Source organism: Cervus elaphus, chromosome 30 (assembly GCF_910594005.1).
Source record: "Cervus elaphus chromosome 30, mCerEla1.1, whole genome shotgun sequence".
NCBI classification, from domain to species: Eukaryota; Metazoa; Chordata; class Mammalia; order Artiodactyla; family Cervidae; genus Cervus; species Cervus elaphus.
This window is the reverse complement of record NC_057844.1, coordinates 15,258,750-15,278,425: the sequence shown is the minus strand read 5'-3', so window position 1 is coordinate 15,278,425 and position 19,676 is coordinate 15,258,750. Positions and strand designations below refer to the sequence as shown.

Sequence of the window (19,676 nt, the reverse complement as noted above, 5' to 3'; positions counted from 1 at the left end):
GCCACCAGAGTTACAGAGGCCAATGTCACTTTGACAGGAACCCTGACCTGGCTTCCAGGAAAAACTGCTTCCAGCTTTCCCGTAGAGATATTAGCCCTTTTTGTCCACCAGGCAAATAAATCCCTGCTCCCATCTTATAGTATTTAACCTTCAGTTTGAGTCCTTGGTCCCCTGAGGTCTACCAGCTTCCACCTCCTTCCCTGTCTTTCTTTTCCCCTTGTACTGTGACATCTGTTGAATGAGGCACACAGGATTTGCAGTCACTGCAGTATACCTTGTGATTGTGAGATAACTGAATGATATTCTCACCTTCTCAGAAAGTCTTCAACACTATCATGAGGAAGTGAGGTATTGCTCTCCTGGTAGGTACCTGTGTGGTCAGTTAAGATAACCACTACATTCCATTGCACTCATATCATTCAGCCATTTTTCCACAGTGGGCATGTCCACAGAAACGCTGAGGGATGTGAGAGTCCAGAGCACTCAGCTAAAGTACAATTCCAGACACAGCACCCACACATGGGTATCTAATAATCAGTCAGCAAAGAGTCTCTCCATAATTCAAGACTTAGGTTTCACTCACTGTATTGTTTTTGGTTTTTTCTCCTGCCCTTTGGGAGTTTTAAAAAGTCAAAAGCATCTTAGAGATAGTAACAAAAGTATTCATTATCAAAGAGAGCTATTTTATATAGCACAAATATTAATGTGTGTGATTCCATGAGCTAGATTGACTGGGTATAAATTCCAGCACCAACAACTTTTAGCTTTGAAAACATGAGAGGTTACTTAAACTCCCCGTGCCTCAATCGCCTCACCTGTAAAAGGGGAATTATAACAGAATGTACCTCACATGTCATTGCTAAGATTGAATGACATTGAATATAAAGTACTTAAAATAGTGCCTGGGAAGAGACTAACCAAAAGATGTACTGTTATATTAGTAGTAGCAGTCATAGAAATAGTATTTAGCATCTGACTTGGAGGAATATGTTTTCCAGCAGTGTGCTTCTCCTATGTAAGAACTCACTGAAGCCCTTGAGTACGTCCCTGGACTAACCTGAGCTCTCTGGACTTCTGAGAATCATAGGTTTTGCATAAAGAGTCCCAGACTAGAAGTCAGATGACTTGAGGGGGTGCGGAGTGGCTTCAGTAGTTACCTATTTTCTATTTAATTCATTAATAGCCTACAGGGACCAGCCCACATACCACGTTTATCTCTTCTTACTTTGTGTATTCTTCACACCAGTTCTGCATGGTTGCTACTATTTTCCTCATTTCACAGAGAAGAAATAAACTCAGATCTGTTTAACCACTGAGTCGATGCTATGGAAAAGGCAGGTCTGGAACCACTATTAAAATCTCATTTTAAAACCCCAGCACATGGTTCTTCAGAAAGTTTTGCAAACTTTCATTTTAGTTCAGTTCAGTCACTCAGTCACGTCTGACTCTGCAACCCCATGAACCGCACAGCATGCCAGGCCTCCCTGTCCATCACCAACTCCCAGAGTCCACCCAAACTCGTGTCCATTGAGTCGGTGATGCCATCCAACCATCTCATCCTCTGTCGTCCCCTTCTCCTCCTGCCCCTAATCCCTCCCAGCATCAGGGTCTTTTCAAATGAGTCAGCTCTTCTCATCAGGTGGCCGAAGTATTGGAGTTTCAGCTTCAACATCAGTCCTTCCAATGAACACCCAGGACTGATCTCCTTTAGGATGGACTGGTTGGATCTCCTTGCAGTCAAGGGACTCTCAAGAGTCTTCTCCAACACCACAGTTCAAAAGCATCAATTCTTCGGTGCTCAGCTTTCTTTATAGTCCAACTCTCACATCTATACATAACTACTGGAAAAACCATAGCCTTGAATAGATGGACCTTTGTTGGCAAAGGAATGTCTCTGCTTTTTAATATGCTGTCTAGGTTGGTCATAACTTTCCTTCCAAGGAGTAAGTGTCTTTTAATTTCATGGCTGCAATCACCATCTGCAGTGATTTTGGAGCCCCCAAAAATAACAGTCAGCCACTGTTTCCACTGTTTCCCCATCTATTTGCCTGAAGTGATGGGACCAGATGCCATGATCTTAGTTTTCTGAATGTTGAACTTTAAGCCAACTTTTTCACTCTCCTCTTTCACTTTCATCAAGAGGCTCTTTAGTTCTTCTTCACTTTCTGCCATAAGGGTGGTGTCATCTGCATATCTGAGGTTATTGATATTTCTCCCAGCAATCTTGATTCCAGGTTATGCTCCCTCCAGCCCAGCGTTTCTCATGATGTACTTTGCGACCCTTTATTTCTCCTGCCTGTAAAACTGGAATCTCTCTCCCAAGTCCATCTCACAGGGTTCGGCTCCAAAGGAAGTGTTTATGCATTGAAACCCTTACTCCAAATACAAAGAAGCACCTGGAAGAACGAACAAACGGAAAAGATACCAGCACAGGCAGAGGGGATTCGATAGCCCATTTCCCGCCAGGCACCCAGATGAGTGGAAGGAATATCGGCCAGTAGCGCAGCAGGAGGCGGTAGGGGCGGGGTTGCCCCTGGGACGCGCGAGGCTTTGTGGGAAAAGAAGCTGTCCCGCGCTGGCCGCGCCGGGCGTCAGCTCTGAGGAAGCCAGCGGAACTTAAAGGCCGAAGCGCTAGCTCCCGGCACTGAGAGGCCTGGCCTTAGTGTAAAGAGCCTGGCGAAACCTTGTTAGGAAGAAGAGCAGGCTGCTGGTGAAGTTACTACATGCTGCGAATGGCCTCCTTGGCCCGGCTCTGGAATCCAGGCGTTGGGACAGTTGATTTCTGTGACCAAGACTCCGGCCTACTGATTCTGATCTCATTCCGGAATGTTTCAGGGGCAGGGAACAAGGGGAGGCTGGAGAAGGAGCAGGAGAAGGAGTAGGGACTGTTTTCCTACCAGAAACACTTTTGCAGTAGTCCTAGAAGGAGCAATTCAGAACAGTGGTATTCGAGGAAACAGTGACACCTTGGTTCTCACATTTGGATGTGAGCCATTCACTTTGCTTCTTAGGCTGCCGCACACCATCACGTGCTTTGCTGCCATCCTTCCGACTGGTCTCCTGCTTCCAGATTTTAACGGTTCCTATGGTGCCCACCGCAGCCCAGAGTGATTGCTGCTAAATGCTCGGGACATTCCCCTACATAAAACTCAAGAGATTTCCCATTACCCTCAGATAAAGACCTGACGCTGAACTTGGCTTTCAAGGCCTTGGGGTTGCGGGTGACCTCTGATTACTGCCCCAGCCCCTGCTCTAGGCACCTTCCACTGCCTTTCTTCAGTTAAGGGTTTGTGAGATGAATACATAAATGAATGAGTTATTTCTAGAATTTTCAGCAATATTATCAGAATAGAAGCCCTCCATAATCTGAGGTGAATGCTCAGTAATCGCCTCAGATTGGAAGTCAGCTCCACCTTGGAGTCCAGGAAACCTAAAGGCTAGCTCTGGCCCAGCTGCTTGTTTTACTGTGTAATCTACCATACCTTGTTTCCAGTTCTGTTCCTTATTTAAAAATAGAGCCAGTGACCTAACACTTCCTATTATATTTTTACCTTTTCAGCTTACTTCAATGATAAATATAATGGTACATGGAGAAGCACTTTACAGATTCAAAGTATTATTAATATATGCCCCTTGTATCAAGTTGGACACCTTAAAAATGGGCCATGTAGAACCTGTATTTTATATGCAGTATGTAATACCTAAGATTTATTTTTGTATCTGACATAGATTTAAAGCACCTCAGATTCCTTTTCCTATAGCTGTCTCAGGTGTCCACCTCACTTGTAAGTCTTGCCTACTTCTGTTCACCAGTTATTGTACGTTTTAGCAGAAGGGCCTTGAGAGAAGGTGAGATAAAAGATGTTAACTAGGGAGTCCCGCCTGAATTAATAAAACTGGCTCTGTCTTAAGGAGACCTTAAAAAGCAACTTGTGTGTATGTGTGTGTTTGTGTGTGTGTGTGTGTGTGTGTGTGTGTGTGTGTGTTTACCACATATAGTGCTTGCCCTCAAAGGAACTGGAATAGCTTATAAAATAGAACATGGTATCATGGTATGTTGTAGGTTCCTGCACATACCATGCTCTTAATTACCTCATTTTCTCTGTCTTCAATGCCCTGTCCCAGGCGGGAATGCCTCTCTTGTTACTGCAAGCTGCAACATACATGTACTTTTCAGTTCACTAAGTGAAAGTGTTAGTCACTCAGTCATGTCTGACTCTTTGTGACCCCATGGTCTGTAGCCTGCCAGGCTCTTCTGTCCATGGAATTCTCCAGGCAAGAATACTGGAATGTGTTGCCGTTCCCTTCTCCAGGGAATTTTTCTGACCCAGGGATTGAATCTGGGTTTCCTGCATTGCAGGCAGATTCTTTACTGTCTGAGCCACGAGGGAATCTAATTCTTGGAAAATACAACACATACTGCATGAAGAATGAAGAAATGAAAGGATAATAGATGGATTGACGTTTGGACACCACAGCCATTAAGTCAGAAGAGCAGGATTCCTGTTTGGACAGGCACAGTCACCTTGTAAGTAGAGCAGAAATTACTGGCCCCATTTTACAAATGCTAAAATTGAACTTCAAAAGGTTGAGTAACTTGGTTGAAGAGAAACTGTTACAAAGTGACAGAACTGGCCTTTAACTCTTAGGAATTTTTCTTCCCAAAAAATCATAATTCTTGAAGTCAAGAAAGACTTAATTTCCATAGTAGGCTGAGAAGAAGCCATGTTTAGAGAAAAGCACACTTATATGTCTGTCTCCTTCACCACTTCCTCCTCCTCTAAGCAAAGCATTTCAGGGCAAGCTAGTCCTTGGGTTAAGTTTAAAGACAGGTCTGGAAAGTGATGGCTGTTAAGAACATGGTAAAGAACTAGACATTATGAGATTTCAGCTCATTTTTGCACAGACTTTTAATGGGAGACAATACAGTTCTCTGCTTATGAAAGGAGCCTGTTTCCATGGCAAGGGTGGGACTGAGGGAGGAAAGAGAGAAACAGTAGAGCATATTTTCTCAGAATCATTTCTCCAGATACAGTGAGCAATTCAAAAGGCAAGTGCAATTCACTGATGAGGAGTTTAGCAACGGTGAGCTCTGAGAAGTAGAGCAATTCTTTAGGTCTCACCCAAGTAACAAGATCAGTGAGAAACTTGGGCATAAAAATGCTTTATTGAGCACATGAGCCTGGCCTATTTCATTTGGTCTGGCTTACTTCTCTCCATATAGACGAAGCTAGACGTCCTGAGTTTTAAACACCAGCTCTACCAGCAGCTAGAGTCATGGGTATGATTCTTAAACTCTTCGTCTGTTCTCATCTGTAAAATGGGGATAATAATAACTAACACCTCCTGTGTAGACTGTTGTGAGAATTAAATTAATTAGTTTATTCTAATACCCTTAGGTCAGTGTCGGACACATGATAAACGCTGCTGTCTGTAATCATTACAGCTGCCTCTTGATAAATGAAGGAGGGCATATACATTAAGCTAGTTATTTTCAATTAGGTCACAAAATAGAGGAAAGAAAAACAGATATAAAAGAGTAACAAGACCACCTGGGATACGTATACACTTTCTGACCCCTTCTCCATCTCCCATCCCTAACCTTCTGGAAATTCAGACTTATTTGGTCTAGGAATAGACACAGGCATTGTGTTTTGAAAAGGAAGATGTAAAATGCTTTCTTTCATTCTATTCCCCAACTTTACACCTCAAAAGAATTGAAACTTTAAGGGACTTCTCTAGAGGGTAAAAGGTATTTTTATTTTGTGAGGATTATAGCATAATATAAGCTTAGGCAAGGCATGCGTGCATTATTAAGTCCATACAAACTTGATTGAAACCAACCCAATTTAGGATTAAAACTGTTTTTGCATTATGGATAAGCTGATGAGCCCTCCTCAGACTTACAAATGATGTTAATATGATACTCTTACTATAGGCACTAAAGCCCTAGTAATTTAAAGCTGGATCATACTGTATTGTGTTTATTATACCTCAACTGACTTTTTTCACTTAACAACATATTTGGACATACTTCCAGGTTCATGCATCTAGATCTAACTCGTTCTTTTTAATAGCTGTATAATATTCCATAATTTTTTTTTTTCATTTGTTCTTCAAGCATTTACTATTGTAGGAAATACAGATTGTCTGCCTAGATTTTTACCACTGAGCAACAAACACCTTTGGACATAAATCCTTAATTACTAGGGCATTTTTTTGTTTCTTTTTAGGATAGAATCATGAAAGTATAGTGGTCAGATCACTATGTATATTGGTGATTTTAGATGATATCACCAACAAGGTTAAGACCCTTCACCACTGCCCCTCCCATGAGCTTCCCCAGAGCCTGGTCTGTGTAATGTGGGAAGGGTCAGGCTGACCTAGAATATCTTCATGGAGATGCAGCTGTGAGTACAGTCTATGATTCATAGTTTGTAAAGTATTTTTGATTTTACGAGTCAGCTAAAATCTTATTAGGTAACATGCCTAACATGCCTCCTGCCCTTTTCAGAATATAACTGTGTCCTTGATATTGCTGAGCGTTTTACCCACCCTTGTTTGGCCACAAGCATCGCTCTGCTTTCCATTGTTGCTCCTAGTTTTGTATGGAACCTGCTTGAGGGAGAGAGGGAGTAGGCTGGAGTAGATGCAAACCAAGTACAGGGGCAAGTGAAAGGAATTGTGGGAAGGGGGATCAACATAAGCTCAACTGAGAGACCACAGAAGAGGTGTCAGGCAGCAGGATAGAATCTGTTTCCTTTTGTCCACGCTCCCTCTTTCTGCTCAGAAACATTTTCCATGGAATAGCTGCTGTCCTCTATAGCACCCTCCTGTAAACTCCTGAAAATCCAGCGGACTGTGTTGTTGCACTTCATCAGCTGTGTTATAATTCCTAATAACTGGCACACAATTGATATCCTATCCCTGAAAAGCTGGCCCCAAATAAATGGCTTCCAAGGGCTTAATGATAAATCAGGGATGCTTTGAATGGATTCTGAACATATTCTAAGCCAGGACAGATCCTCCCTAGAATCCAATTTAGCTGCTTCATTACTGGTTCTGTCTCCTGCATGCAGAAAGATGATAAACAACATTGTAAAGATGTAGATGAGATTGGCTTTTGTGACCTAATGTTTCTGAAGAGAGAAGTACATATTGTTAAAATGGAAAAAATGCACACAACCCGCTGGCAACAGACTATTGCAAGCTTCATTTTGAACAGGAATCTTTTGTGATTTTATTACTTTGGAGACAAAGACCTGACTGCTTCTGAATTTTATAGTGGTTTAATTAACCTTTGTGCACAGAGCTGGTATACCTACTCGAACTAAAAAGCACCTAAAAAATTGAAAGTTGCCAGCTATTTCTTACAGACCCAGACCAAGATTTTGCAGGGGTAGATAGAGGAGTGATGAGATCAGGGACTGCACTGGTGGTCCAGTGTCTAAAACTCCATGCTCCCAATGCAGGCGGCCCGGATTTGATCCCTGGTCCAGGAACTAGATCCCACATGCCCCAACTAAAGGTGCTGCAATGAAGATTGAAGATCTCTCATTCTGATGCAACCAAATAAATAATAAATAAACTAAATGTTTTTTTTTTTTTAAAGGAGTGATGAGGTCAAACGTTTCCAGGTCAGGCTCTGGGGGAGTTGAGTTCCAACAAATGACTGAACTTCTCTGTGTCTCAGTTTCTTCATTTGGAAAATAGGCTAATAGCAGTTTGTACCTCATTTTTTTTCCCATTTATTTTTATTAGTTGGAGGCTAATTACTTTACAATATTGTAATGGTTTTTGTCATACATTGACATGAATCAGCCATAGATTTACATGTATTCCCCATCCCGATCCCCCGCTCCCACCTCCCTCTCCACCAGATTCCTCTGGGTCTTCCCAGTGCACCAGGCCCAAGCACTTGTCTCATGCATCCAGCCTGGGCTGGTGATCTGTTTCACCCTAGATAATATGCATGTTTCGATGCTATTCTCTCGAAACATCCCACCCTCGCCTTCTCCCACAGGATGGCTGCTTTCCAAAAGTTTACAAGCAATAAATGCTGGAGAGGGTGTGGAGAAAAGGGAACCCTCTTACACTGTTGGTGGGAATGCAAACTAGTACAGCCGCTATGGAGAACAGTGTGGAGATTTCTTAAAAAAACTGGAAATAGAACTGCCATGTGACCCAGCAATCCCACTTCTGGGCATACACACCGAGGAAACCAGATCTTAAAGAGACACGTGCACCCCAATGTTCATTGCAGCACTGTTTATAATAGCCAGGACATGGAAGCAACCTAGATGCCCATCAGCAGATGAATGGATAAGGAAGTTGTGGTACATATACACCATGGAATATTACTCAGCCATTAAAAAGAATTCGTTTGAATCAGTCCTAATGAGATGGATGAAACTGGAGCCCATCATACAGAGTGAAGTAAGCCAGAAAGATAAAGACCAATACAGTATACTAACGCATATATATGGAATTTAGAAAGATGGTAACGATAACCCTGTATGCAAAGCAGAAAAAGAGACACAGATGTACAGAACAGAATTTTGTACCTCATTTTTTAAAGTAGTGCTAAGAAGAACCAAGAAACAACCAAGAGAGGGTGTATGGGCAAAGAGTGAAAGTTTAATTAGAAATTTAGCCACAGAAAAATCATTAAAGACTGTTGGAGTTTGGCTGTCATTTTTGGTTAACAAGTTTCAATGTAAGGTGTTGGGATTGACTGTATAGTACATATGTTGTTTTTGTTTGTGACCTTTGGAATTAGACAGACCTGGGTTTATATCCTTGCTCTGCCATATAGCAGCTGTGTGACCTCAGTTTCTTCATTTACCTTATGGGGAACAAATATCACAGAGTGCATAGCCGACACATTGTAAGGATACAGTACATGGCAACTAAGGTTATTATTATGCTCTTAACTATTGGTTGCCATGTGTTGATCCTTATATTAACTTCCTGTTGCTACTGTCACAAACTTTCATGACCTAAAAACAACAGAAATTTATTCTTTCATGGTTCTGGAGGCCAGAAATCTGAAATCAAAGTATCAGCCAGGCCACACTCAAAGCACAGGCTACAGGGGAGAATTAGTTCTTTGCCTCTTCTAGCTTCTGGTGCTGCCAATATTCCTGGTGTTCCTGTTTGGTTTGTGGCTGCATCATTCTAATCCCAACCTCTATCTTTATATCACCCTCTCCTCTGTGCATGTCTAATCTCTTGAAAAGACACTTGGGTTTAGAACCCACCCAGATAATTTTGGATAATCTCATCTCTAACTCCTTAATGTAGTCACATCTGTTATAAGGTTATAAAATAACATCCACAGGTTCTAAGGAGTAGGACTGATATCTTTGGGAGCACCACGAAGTCTACTATAATCCCTTACCATGTGTCAGGCTGTCTTGGGTTTCTAGGAATGTTTTTCATTTCTAGTTGAGGAATTGAAAGTGAAGCAACCACAACTTTTTAAACCAGAATGCAGAGAGAAATGGGAAATATTTATCAATTGAGGACAAAGTAAAAATTTTGTTTCTGTGTTACTGGATCATCGTTACTAACATAAATAATGATCTGCACAGGTGACGTACCTTAGTGTTGGAGACCCTAGACCCTGGACCTGAGCCAGTGTTTCTTGCATCGCCTGTACTACAGGCAGATTCTTTACTGCTGAGTCACCAGGGGAGCCCCTGATGGCTTATAGATTAGGTGTAAATTTGGGAAATTATGCCTCATTTTCCTTATCTGTAAGATGAGTACAGTTAGGGTACCCACCTCAAGAAGGACTGAAAGGGGCCCAGCTTGCAGTAAATATTATGTGTTATCTGTTATCATGCATTTCTGTGGATGTAGAGGAAAAAAGATCTGGGACCATGTGGGTCTCTTGCTACATTTCTAGGATTTGAAATCCTCACTATCAGCTTTTTTTTTTATTGCAGTTTCATGACTTGCATCTGAGAGCATTATGCAGAGAACATTCTGGTTAATTAAGAATCGTAGTTATCAGGGCCCTCATTAATTGAGATTTCCTTTGTAATTATGCACATTGAGCATGTGCACTACATGAGTGCTGTGCTGTGCTTAGTCGCTCAGTCGTGTCCGACTCTCAGTGACCCCATGAACTGTAAGCCGCCAGGCTCCTCTGTCCATGGTAGGTGTGTGAAAAGGCAGATCCAACTTTGTGGGTGCTGAAACTTAAAGAAAATGGGGACCTTTTTGACAAAGAGGAACACAAAACCACAGATGCAAAATTAGGTACGAAAGTGAGTATTTGTTTACAATGAGAAGAGAAAACACAGCAAATCACCAATTCAAGCTGGTCATGAAAGGCAAAGACATGCAGATTTCAGGGCCTGTGCATCTAACTGTGATCTGGGTGGTTAAAAGCAGCAGCTCCAGAAGTGGTCTTGGCACAGTGGACAACTTGATTAACAGCCCTCCTCTCCCAGACCAGGAGTCAATAAAGTTAAATCCATTAATAAAGGAAATTTATTATATGTAAACTAAAGGCAATTTCTTTTCTTTTTTTAGACTTCATAGGACAAATTTACATATATGTCTGAACCAATATTCCAATTTGGAATTAGGAAATTCAGCCCTGTGTTTCCTTTTATGTCCTTAAGTCTTCACCTAGAAAAGAATCCTTCTTCAGATTCTAGGTCTTATTTGGATGGAGAAGGGTGTCTGGAAAAGAGGACCTGGGGCGTTACCAAGGTCACAGTACCATCTGGAGCAACAAACATACTTTCGTTTTGATGTTCCCCTTCTCTATTCTTTATACACACACACACACATATAACTTTGTTTATTTATTTTTGGCTGTGCTGGGTCTTTGGTGTTGCACTCTGGCTTTTCTCTCTGTGGTGAGCGGGGGCTACTCTTCTTTGCAGTGCTCAGGCTTCTCATTGTGGTGGCTTCTCCTGTTGCAGAGCATAGGCTCTAGGGTGCTCCGGCGTCACTAGTTGCAGCTCCTGGGCCCTCTAGCACACGCTCAGTAGTTGTGGTGCTTGGGCTTAGCTGCTCCTCAGCATGTGGCATCTTCCCAGCCTAGGGATCAAACCCATGTCTCCTGCATTGGCAGCTGGATTCTTTACCGTTGAGCCACCAGGGAAGCCCTCTCTTATTTCTTCAGTACTTGAGTTTTCAGGTGCTGTGTGGCTGAGAGAGAAAGTATGTATTTAAGAATATATGTTATGAGGGACTGCCCTTGTGGTCCAGTAACTAAGACTCCAAGCTCCCAATGCAGGGGGCCCGGGTTCGGTCCTTGGTCAGGGAACTAGATCCCGTATGCTGCAACTACGTGTTCACATGCCACAACTGAAAAATCCCACATGCCTCAACAAAGATTGAGGATCACACATTCTGCAATTAAGACTTGGTGCAGCCAAATGAATAAATAAATAAATAAAAATTTTAAAAAGATGTGTTTTAAGTCCTGACCTGCTGGGCTTTTCAGTATTGTCTGTTTAACTTTGGAAGAGCTAAACATATTCTGGAAAGTATCACCCTGCACTGGGACCACTAGAAGAGACATCAAGTCTTTTTATATCTCCTTCCCATTTCTTTTTCTGTCTTCTTTACCTATCCCCCCGCCCCCTATTGCAGAATCCTACACAGATACCAAGTAAAGAAAGCACTCAATAATTGGAATCTGAAATACTCAAAAAGTATGAATAGCTAATGATGACAGAATTTTGGGTACTGTGACAGGAAATGGAAAGCTCAGTGGGGAAGCTGTGGGATGAGAGCCTTCAGGCACTTGCCAGATGACTCAAATGCCAGGCCCACTCAAATGCCCACTCTTCTTACTCACAGGCCACTGCTGCCCTTGGAGAGAAGCTGACCCCTATATATCGGGCAGTGCAGCTGAGCCAGCTCTGCCAGGCCCAGTGACAGTGACATGCCCACACCAACCTGTCCACACCTCCTCCTCAGCCAGAAGCCACAGGAAATGGAGGAGTATTGCGGATTCCAGTGTAGGTCATCACAGAATTCATGCTTCCTGAAGTCCAGGGTTCATCTACATACCTCAGAGATGAGCAGAAAGGTAAGAACAAAACTGGCATCAGCCCCTTGATGATAAATGAGACTTGATTTTGCTAGGCGACTCAGAGTTCCATCCTGTTAACAAATATGTGTAGTAATCAGTTATTCAAATATTCATTCAGCTAATACTTCTTAACACATGCCAGGCACAGGTCAAAGATACAAAGAAAAAGTTCACAAGTATAAAAACAGATATGAGTATACCAGAAATAATATAGTGTAATGGGATAATTGCTATAATAGAAGGTAAATAAAAGTTTAAGGAAACCAAGAAATAGGAATGATTAATTGTGTGTGTGTGTGTGCGTGTGTGTGTGTAGGAGGTTGTCATCCAAACCAGAGAAATGTGTTTGTTTGTTTTTTTTAATATATATGTTAACCAAGTTTCCTAGTGTCTCCCGCCAGTACCGCCCTTTCCCCTGTAGGAAACAGCTTTCCTCCTGCCTTCCTGTCAGGTTCACCTTCTTCAAATGTATTTTGAATGAAAAGGAGTCACATCGTGTCCATTCATGAGGTGGGGTGGCCCATGCTTCAGCCTTCTCTCCACTGTAGCCTGTTCTTAATGGCCAGTCACAGCTCCTGCAATTGTTGACCTACCCCTCCTTGGGCAACATCTCTGTTCATCCCCAAAGCACCCCTCAATCAAAGCTGTTGTGTGTAATAGACTTGCAGAGTGGTTGGAGATTATAGAAGGAGTCACAAGGAAATGAAAAAGAAAAACTATTTCAGATAGAAAATAAAAATGCCGCTGTTCTACAAGATACTGTAGTCGTTCTTGCCCCCAAGCAATTTTTCACAGCCCTTGTTGAACCTCAAGGCCTGCTACCTTCTGCCGTCTCTCCAGGAACCACTGCCTTTTCTTGGATACTAAGACCCTGGGGTGTCACTTGGCTTCTCTGAGGAAACTCAGATTTTTGGTAACTTTATTAAGCAGAAGTTTGGTGTTTCTATGTCCTGGTCTCTGTAAGTCAAACCAGGTCATTCTTGAGGTCACTTTTATGGATCAAGGCCACACCTTAAGGACTTCCCTGGTGGTCCAGTGGCTAAGACTCTGTACTCCCACTGCAGGGAGCCTGGGTTCGATCCCTGGTCAGGGAACTAGATTCCACATGCCACAACTAAGTGTTCACATGCCACAACTGAAGTCTTACATGCCACTATGAAGATCGAAGATCCCTTGTGGTACAACCAAGACCTGGTACAGCCAAATAAATAAAAATTTTAAAAACCTTTTGAGAAAAAGCCACACTTTGATGCCTTTTCCTTTGAGAAGCTTCTCCCCGACACAGAAGGGCAGTAGTCATTTTTGTTGTTGTTGTTAAAGCATTTTGTTTTCATGCCTTTGAATATGAGAAATGGAATAAAATGAAATCTCATAGACCTGAGTCTTCCAGTGGAGCCCCCTTATCCAAGGAGGTGGGGCAGAGCTGGTGGCCAGAGAGGAAGTTCCCAGAGAGGGATGGCCACTTGCGGTGAAGTTCTGCATTTCTGTTGGGAGTGTGTCCTGGACAGATTCCTTGAATCCTTCCACTCTTAAGCACTATGGATTTGATGTTTTCTCTTTTCTTAATACTTCAGACTTGTGATTTGAAGTCATGAAAGGACCAAAAAATTGCTAGACTGACAGCAGCCTCTAGTTTTGGTGTGAATGGCAGCACAGGTACATGCTTGTCCCTCCCACACTGACTTTATCTGTTTGCCAACTCAGCCCAGCCAGGTAACCTGCTCAAAATAGGTCAGGTAACTCACAGTGAGAACTAATGAAGAGAAAAAAGGAAAAAGAAAAACTTGCTTTGATTTCAATGACCTAAGCAATGTAAAACAATTTTTAAATTAGATCATCCAGAAGGTGGGTCTTCTTGAATGGCTTCTAGGAACTTTTTTTTCTTCCTGCTCTGGTAGATCATCTAGCTTATTCCAAGGGCTATGTATTTGGCTCCAGCAACTGCTGCCAATCAGGCTCGAGAGTCATGCTTAGGCATCCACCCCTTCGCTTTCACTGTCTCCTCATGGCAGATCTTTGTGAAGCTTTATTGCTTCACAAAGCAATAAAGTATTGCCTCCTCTACTGGGGTCAGGCACAGTGGTCCACTGGCTGCCTGCCTGGCAAACGTTCCCACCATCACTCAAGGTCAGGGATCACACTGGGTTGGTTGCATGAACAAGAATGTTTATGGCCGTGCTTAGCATCTGTACTATAGTTTGGCATCCAGGATAAAAGATGAGACAGAGCAACCCTGAGCAGAATGGGGGTGCACATCTATGGAGACTCAGGATATGCCAAACATAGCCTCCAAGGGAAAGGGGGCAGGGGGATATTGAGAGCAAGAATGTTGTTGCTTATGAGCTTTAAGAATTCAGAGGTACTTCCGCGGGGGAGAAATGACTATAAAGAAAGAAGTCTAAATTAGCAAGAGGCAATGAACCCAGAGACTGATAGATAGCATTTGCCAACTCCAAGCTACCAGCCCTGCCTCCAGTCCTCACTGATCTCCCCCTTTCCTGAACTCCTATCACATGCTCCATCTTAATTACATTTTGACATTTATACCATACTCTGTCTTATGTTGCTTCCCAACTGTGGCTTCATGTATAAACATTATCTCTTCCCAACTTGACTATAAAGTCCTGGAGGGCAAGACCTTGACAACTGGCAAAAGGCATGAATGAAACTAATTTTTAAAACTTGTGTATTTACTATGAGAGACAATAAAATCGAGTTGCATTGTGCATGGAAGTTAATTAAATAATAATTGCAATAAAGAAGCATACCAGCACTATTAAAAAGCACTCTATACCTAATTTCTACCATGCAAGGCCACCCAAGACAGATAGGTCATAGTGGAAAGTTCTGATAAAAAGTGGTCCATTGGAGAAAGGAATGGCAAACCACTCCAATTTCCTTCCTGTGAGATGGCAAAAAGACATGACACTGGCAGATGAGCCTCCCAGCTCAGAAGGTGTCCAGTATGCTACTGGGGAAGAGCAGAGGGCAGTTACTAGTAGCTCCAGGATGAATGAAGAGACTGGGCCAAAGCAGAAACTCTCAGCTGTGGATGTGTCTGGTGGTGAAAATAAAGAATCTGCCTGCAATGTGGGGCAATCTCTGGTTCAGGAAGATCCTCTGGAGAAAGGAATTGCGCTCATGTCACATGTTAATAAGGTTATGCTCAAAATCCTTCAAGCGAGGCTTCAGCAGTAGATGAACTGAGAACTTCCAGATGTACAAGCTGGGTTTAGAAAAGACAGAGGAACCGGAGATCAAATTGCAACATTTGTTGGATCATAAAGAAAGCAAGAGAATTCCAGAAAAACATCCACTTCTGTTCCATTGACTACACTAAAGCTTTTGATTGTGTGGATCACAATGAACTGTGGAAAATTCTTAAAGAGACTGGAATACTAGGCCACCTTACCTGTCTCCTGAGTAACAGTGTATGCAGAACCAGACATGAAACAGACTGGTTCAAAATTGGGAATACATTAAGGAGTACATTAAAGCTGTATATTGTCACTCTGCTTATTTAACTTCTATGCAGGGTACATCATGGGAAATGCAGAACTGGGTGAATCACAAACTGAAATCAAGATTGCCAGGAGAAATATCAATAACCTCAGATATGCAGATGATATCACTTTAATGGCAGAAAGTGCATGTATGCATGCTAAGTCGCTTCAGTTGTGTCCGACTCTTTGTGACTCCATGGATGTAACCCATCAGGCTCCTCTGTCCATGGGATTCTCCAGGCAAGAATACTGGAATGGGTTGCCACTTCCTTCTCCAATGGCAGAAAGTGAAGAGAAACTAAAGAGCCTCTTGATGAAGGTGAAAGAAGAGAGTGAAAAAGCTAGCTTAAAACTCAACATTCAAAAAACTAGGATCATGGCATCCAGTCCCATCACTTTATGGCAAATAGAAGGGGAAAATGTGGAAACAGTGACAGACTTTATTTTCTTGGGCTCCAAAATCACTGTGGATGGTGACTGCAGTCTTGAAATTAAAAGATGCTTGCTCCTTGGAAGGAAAGCTATGATAAACCTAGACAGCACATTAAAAAGCAAAGATACCACTTTGCTGACAAAGGTCCATGTAGTCAAAGCTATGGTTTTTCCAGTAGTCATGTTTGGATGTGAGAGTTGGACCATAAAGAAGGTTGAGCACCAAAGAACTGATTCTTTCAAATTGTGATTCTGGAGAAGACTCTTGAGAGTCCCTTGGACAGCAAGGAGATCCAACCAGTCAATCCTAAAGGAAATCAACCCTGAAGAGTCATTGGAAGGACATGCTGAAGCTGAAGCACCAATATTTTGGCCACCTGATGAGAGTAGCTGACTCACTGGAAAAGACCTTGAAGTTGGGAGAGATTGAAAGCAAAAGGAGAAGGGGCCAGCAGAGGATGAAATGATCAGGTAGCATCACTGACTCAAGGATGAGAGTTTGAGCAAACTCCAAAAGATTGAGAAGGACAAGGAAGCCTGGCATGCTGCAGTCCATGGGATCAAAAAGAGTCAGACACGACTTAATGACTGAACAACAGTAACCTAATTTCCTGGTCCAAATATTATTTTTTAAGTTTTTAATAATTAAAAAGCTTAACATACTGTTATAGTAGAGAAAACAGTTTTATCCCCATATAACATCACCTGGGGTCTAGAATTTTCAGGTCTTCACCACTGTTATTTCATTCTTTTTTTAAAAAAATCTGGGTTGATTTTATTTCTCCTGTTATCATTTCAATTCCCATAATCTCTATCTGTAGCATAAGTTATTAGCATATTGCAACCAGATTAGCAACAACAATAAAAATGAGGCAAACATAGCCATTTTTATCTGTGTAATTAAAAAATTTTAATTACAAATCCCAGATATGTTATTTATCTCTATATAGTTAAGAATACACCTCTAAAAGATATGGACATTTTCTTTCATAACCATGTGCATTCATCAAGCTGATTAATGTCAACTTAAAATTAACAATAATTCCTGTAGATTATCTAAACTTCCCTAATTGTTTCCAAAGAGCAAGAACATCATTTAAAAGAAGGCCTTTTTCTCAGCCTGTCACAGGGAGTCATGCTAGAAACTGACAAGAAAAGGCAGCGATTAAATTCAAGGTCAATTCTTGTCTGCACGTAATAGCAAAGTCTGAGAATCACAGTCACAAGCTAGAGGTTGGCTGCCCGCTAACAGAGAGGATTGGCCTGGAATCCATCTTTCTGGAGAGAGGATGTTGGGTTCTAGAGAGCTAATGCTATTTCAAAGTGTGTGTATATGTGTCTAGATAAGGGCCATCTTTGGGACACTGAAGTGGAAATAGATTGCAGGGGATTGTGATGGAATTCAGGGGGAGCTATGAATTTAAATGGAGAAAAGGGATACATCTTAAGTTTTTATTATCCTTTAATGGAAATTCGTAATTCCTTTTAACTATAAATATAGGCAGCAAAGCACAGAAGTATTAGTATCTGTGGCTTTGTCACCAATGGAAATAAAAATATTTTAATATCATATTCGGTTGTCCCAGATATCTTCAAATATTGTGAAGATTCATTACTACTTTGAAATTATCTTGTTTTCCCACTTCTAGGTCTTATTATATGTCAATAAGGAAGTAAATATATCACAAATCTACTTTGTTTTGTTTTGCTATTTGGATAACAGTATTTTTTATATATTTGATTTCCTTTGTAGTCCTGTGTATTTTATTTTACACATTTTAGAGCAGTATTCTGAGAAAGAGTTCACAGACTTCACCAGACAGGCAAAGGAATCCATGGCATAGAAAGGAGCCCCTAGAAATAAGCTGTTTGGAAATACACAGAAAGCTAAGATGCTGTGAGTGATGTTAGGGAAGAAAAGAGAATTTCTCCCTGATTAGTTCATCATATTTTTGAACCCTGAACATAATAGCTGGACATGAGAAATTAGCCCATATAAGGAGCCCAGAAGCCACCGCATGAGCCATATGAAGCCTCATCTCCGAAGCCACATTTCTTCTAATGCTGGCATATGAGTCACACGCTTTGGCCAGCTCTTCTGGAAGGATGCTCAAAGTCCTCTACAGCACGGCCGAGTACTATAAAAGTCTAAGGTATTAATAGAATTCCGCCCACCTCGAGGCTGTGGTTCTTCCCACGAGATCTTTGCAGCAACATACTGGGCACCTGCCAGGCTGACCGTGTATGGGGCAGGGGCCTGCTGGAGACAGCTCTCAGCTCACAGTCTAAAGTTGGTATTGACTTGCTATCATGAATAGGACAAGAGGGAGGTGAAGTGATTTGCCTAAACTCCTTTTTCTGGAACATGCCACCTGCCACCTACTTAACAGAGTTTTAAGTTGATCAGCACAGTATATATGTTAAATCCTAGGAGTGTCACATTATCGTATCATGAAACAGTTATCAAGCTTTGCTAAAGGCAGAGGGTAAAGATAACCAACTGTTGCTGAGATCACATCAACTCTTATTCTTTACCTGCAAATTCATCAATTTTGTTTTCTTCTCACTGGCTAATGACTTATTAGCATTATACAGTGAATTGCACATAACTGCCTTGTACAGTAACCATACCTTTAAATTTTCCAAGCCAGGAAAAAGAGCTTTCATAATTATTTTTGCTTCCTACAGCCATGACGGGCTTCCCTTAGATAGCTCGGTTGGTAAAAAAGTCCACCTGCAATGCAGGAGACCCTGGTTCGATTCCTGGGCTGGGAAGATCCGCTGGAGAAGGGATAGGCTACCCACTCCAGTATTCTTGGGCTGCCCTTGTGGCTCAGCTGGTAAAGAATCCACCTGTAATGCAGGAGACCTGGGTTCAATCCCTGGGTTGGGAAGATCTCCTGGAAAAGGGAAAGGCTACCCACTCCAGCATCCTGGCCTGGAGAATTCCATGGACTGTATAGTCCATGGGGTCAAAGAGTCGGACACGACTGAGCGGCTTTCACTTCACTCACAGCCATGACAGTTTATCAGCCTTTGAGTTTCACATTCACATTTGGGGTGGCTTCTGGCAGGAGTATGTTAACAACAATCAGACATTTGAAATGGCTGGCAGCCATTCATTTTATCTCCAAACTGGAAATGACCCAAATGTCCATCAATAGGAGAATGAATTAAGTCATTTGTGATGCATTCCTACACGGGTGGACTCTACAGCATTCCTTGATGGCACAGTGGTTGAGTATCCACCCACCAATGCAGGGGACAGGCGTTGATCCCTGGTCTGAGAGGATTCCACATGCTGCAACTACTGTAGCCCTCGAACCTATAGCCTATGCTCCACAGCAAGAGAAGCCACTGCAATGAGAAGCCTGCACACCACACACAGCAATGAAGACCCAGAACAGCCAAAATAAAATTATATGTGTATATGAAAGGATGAAGGAGCTATCGCTACTGGCAACAGTCTGAATCAATATCACAAACAGAAGGTTAAGAGGAAAAAGCCAGACAGAAGAGAGTTAATGCTAAATGATTCCACTTACACAGAGTTCACAAACATTCAAAGTGAGCCTCAGGCATTAGAAGTCAGAGCAGTGGTTGTTTGTAGATGGCAAGCAGTGAATAGAAGACATGAAGGGGTCCCTGGGGTACTAGGACCAGGTCTGTTTATTGACTTG

General features: G+C 42.1%; 1 non-coding gene across 1 annotated transcript; it reads left to right on the top strand.

Moving 5' to 3' along the window:
• Positions 1-13,082: 13,082 nt before the first annotated feature.
• Positions 13,083-13,155, top strand: TRNAG-CCC. The gene has a single exon. It is a non-coding gene; the product is annotated as a tRNA-Gly (tRNA).
• The last annotated feature ends 6,521 nt before the right edge of the window (positions 13,156-19,676 follow it).